We start from the raw sequence: 4,141 nt of genomic DNA, 5'->3' as shown, positions 1-4,141 counted from the left end.
TGCCTCTGCCTCTGCCTCTGCCTCTGCCTCTGCCTCTGCCTCTGCCTCTGCCTCTGCCTCCCGAGTGCTGGGATTAAAGGTGTGTGTCACCACGACCAGCTCTGAAGCTTAGTCTTAGCTCCCATGCTTGCCAGCTTTGTGACCTTGGAGAAAGCAGCTACCACTGGCTTCTTCATCAATGAAAGTAGTTGAGTAATAACTCATATGGGTACTTCATAGGACAGTGAGTGGACAAATTAAATACAAATAGGGCATGTAAAATCAGTGAGTGTTTCTGTTGTCAGGACAAAAGAACTCAAGAACATGACCAACCATTTATCAGAAATATTTCACTCCACATTAGTTTACATTTTCAACTTAATCAGTTCTGAGATCACCTAGGAGAGAGACTTCCTGGCGCAGCTGTGAGGAATTATCTACATTAGGACAACCCTGGCTTTGCCTTCAACAAATTACTTTCACTAGGGGAGATAGAAAAGCCTATGCTGGAAGCAGGGGACACCCTTGTCTGGACTTAAATCTTGGGCTGCATAAAAAGGAGAAGGAGAGCTGAGCACCCTGACTACAGATGCAGTGGGGCCCATCTCTTGCCCCTGTGTCTTCCTGACCGTGATGCACTGTATCCATAACCGTGAGCCAAAATATAAATCCCGGTGTTACTTACACCTGAATTCTATCACAACAGGAAAGTAACGAATATATCCCATAATAGTGGAATAGCAGAAAGTAAATGTGTTTGGGCTAATAGCAACACAGCCTGAAGCTTGTGTTCCTTCACACTGACACAAAACAGTCCATCAATAGGCATTGTTGTATTCTTTCACACCACTATATAACCGTCCATCAGTAGACACTATATCCTTTTACATTGACACATTAATAGTTCATCAATACACATTCTATTTCTTCTGCCTCTTTTTCTCTCACTAGAAAGGACTAGAGAGTTAGCTTATGCTAATTGTTCTAAACATGAGGACCAAGGACAGTGAAGGTGAAATGATATACTTACAGATTTGCCTAAGTCTGTCCACCTTAATTTCCCCATCTGTCAACCTACAGGGCTTAGAATAAATGAATAATTTTGAGTTACTCGTATAGCAGAGCCTACTCACATAGATATGGAGAAGCAGAATATGCATCTCCATTTGTTCAGAGCAGGTTGGCTTTTGGATACAGTATATTCTATTTTTACATCAGATTAGTGAGAAAGAAGGGTCTCACACAGAGTGTTTTATAGTATTTCTTGGTACCCCAGATAAAGTTTTCTTCATAGCTCAAACACGATGTAAATATAAATATCACTGGGCAGGGCATGACCTCTACAAAGCACCAGGTCCCGTCAGCTCCCTTCTGTCATACACCAACCCACTCCACTCAGGCAAATTCCCCGTCAGCTCCCTTCTGTCATACACCAACCCACTCCACTCAGGCAAATTCTCTGGATGGCTGGAGATCACTCCCACTTGCCATCTTTCATGTCTTAGGGAATTCTATGATTTACTTGCTTGGGTTCTTATCTCCATAATTAAAATGTCAAATTGGTGGCTGCAAAATGTAACAGCAGGTTAGGCGAGATGCTGTATTTCATTTTCTCATAGCAGTTCTGAATATGTGCAGTCTGTGCACACTGTGATTTTTCTGTGGTGTCTGGGAGCAATATTTCCCCCTTCTGTGTCATCATGAACCTGCCATCAGGCATTCATTAGCTAAGACAGAACTCAGGATTCCTGAAGGGAGATGGGCTACTGGTTCATGCCAGCTTGTCTCACTTGAATTCTAAACACTTAGGACAGAAACTAAGACATATTCTTTCCACATACACCACACAGTGCCTAGTCAAATGTAAAATCTGCATGGCTAACCACATGCCGTTTACTGTAGAAGGTAATTTATCAGGCCACAAAACAAATCTTCACCCATTCAAAAGTTTGAAGTAACATACTATATCATTTCTGATGATAATGAAATGAAAATGGAAGTGACCATCAGAAGAAAACTTTCTTTTCACCTTTTTTAATTGGACTTACACCACTCTGTGTGTTAGTAGTTGAGTAGTCTAGCACTGAGCTACTGTCCAGGCCAAGAAACTTTAGAAAAACACACAAATATGTGGAGACCACACATCACACCTTTGAACAAAGAAAGCAAAGAGATGTTACATGGTTCAAAACAGACAAAGTAAAAAAAAAATAGTATGTTATTATCTATAATACATAGAACTGAGAGAAATTCATACCAGTACATACATATATCCAAGAGGAAAAAAGTAAGAAGATGCCATCAAACGATCCATGATTCTGTTAGCCAAAGGCTGCAAGGATGATTCGACATGTGCAAACCAAATCAAGACAATTATTTGAACTTCTAGCTAAAAAAAAAAAAAGCTAGAATCATCTCAGCATAGGCAGAAGTAGTATTTGACCAAATTCAACAGTCCGTCATAATCAAGGCTCTGAACAGTGAGGAATAAAAGGAATGTACTTCAACATAAAAACAAGGGCTATATATAACAAACCCAGAGCCAATGAATGAACATGGAAAACCTGACAGCATCTCTTCTAAGCTTAGCACAGGCTCCAAACACTTGCGCACTTTAAGGTAAGTGTAAGAGAGAGAATGTATAGGGGGAAGTGGATTTTTTTTTTTACCATTTTAACCAATATTAAAAATTCTTAAATTTATCTCTCTTGACTATAGCAGTATTATAACTTATAAAAAGAATGAAGCAAAAATCGACCAAGTATACATGTATAGACTTTGCGGTGTGTCATATTTACCAGAATTAAGAGCAGTTTTTCTTTGGGGAGATGGGATAATTTTGTTGTGGTTGTTGTTGTTGGTGGTGGTGGTGGTGTGTGTGTGTTTCTGATGTCAGAGCTGAAGCAGTGGCCCCATATTACTCAGTGGTATTTCCATAAAGTATTAAGAGCCCCTGTTATAAATGTGTCACATCAAAAATAATAAAAATAAAAAATAAATGTGTCACATCAAGATAATAAAGTATGAAAATCACACATCATCATCTCAGTATATGCAGAAATAGTATTGACAGAATTCAACAATCATTCATAATCAAGGCTCTGAACAAGTTAGGAATAAAAGGAATGTACTTCATTTCTTAAAAATGAGGGCTGTGCTTTTCCGAGTAACCGCCAAGATGGCCGAAGTAGAGCAGAAGAAGCGGACCTTCCGCAAGTTCACCTACCGTGGAGTAGACCTCGACCAACTGCTCGACATGTCCTATGAGCAGCTGATGCAGCTGTACAGCGCCTGCCAGAGGCGGCACCTGAACCGAGGTCTTCAGTGGAAGCAGCACTCACTGCTCAAGTGCTTGAGAAAGGCCAAGAAAGAAGCGCCACCCATGGAGAAGCCCGAGGTGGTGAAGATGCACCTGAGGGACATGATTATCCTGCCCGGGATGGTGGGTAGCATGGTAGGCGTGTACAACAGCAAGATCTTCAACCAGGTGGAGATCAAACCAGAGATGATCGGCCACTACCTGGGCGAGTTCTCCATCACCTACAAACCTGTGAAGCACAGCCGGCCCGGGATCGGTGCCACCCACTCCTCCCGATTCATCCCCCTCAAGTAGCCGAGGCCAATAAAGACTGGTTTTGGTCCCGGGGGCGGGGGGGAATGAGGGCTGTATGTAACAAACCCACAGCCATCACCATTCATGAGTATGAAAAACTCGAAAGCATCTCTTCTAAGGTAAGGAATGAGCCCAGGGCATCTCCTCTCACTGTTCTGGTTCCATGGAACATGAGACATTTAGACAGTGCAATTAAAGAAGAGAATAAAAACATATACACACAAATAGGAAGTAAAGAGGTCAGCCATTTGGAGATGACACCATTGTACATAGAAAGATCTTAACTCCACCCAAAACACACTTTGAACCAATAAGCAAATAATGTGAAGCAGCCACACACACAAAAATCAAGATGCATGACTCAGGAACTTTTCTGCACATCAGTAACAAGTTTCATGAGGGAAAAAAAAATTGTGAAAGTGGTCCTCATTCAAAACTACTACAAAAACAATAAAGTATGTAAGTAAATTTAACCGAGGAAGCTAAAGATCACTACAGTGAAACTTGTAAGTTAGAAAGCACAGAGGCGTCATGAGGAGGAAGTAAAGG

The 4,141-nt window shown here is 41.3% G+C and overlaps 1 pseudogene; it reads left to right on the top strand.

Annotated features, from left to right (window-relative positions):
• Positions 1 to 3,157: 3,157 nt before the first annotated feature.
• On the top strand, positions 3,158 to 3,622 carry LOC110306065 (annotated as a pseudogene).
• The last annotated feature ends 519 nt before the right edge of the window (positions 3,623 to 4,141 follow it).

The sequence above is a fragment of the Mus caroli genome, chromosome 11 (genome assembly GCF_900094665.2).
Source record: "Mus caroli chromosome 11, CAROLI_EIJ_v1.1, whole genome shotgun sequence".
NCBI lineage: Eukaryota > Metazoa > Chordata > Mammalia > Rodentia > Muridae > Mus > Mus caroli.
The sequence above is the reverse complement of the archived record's forward strand: the minus strand, read 5'-3'. Positions and strand labels throughout refer to the sequence as shown.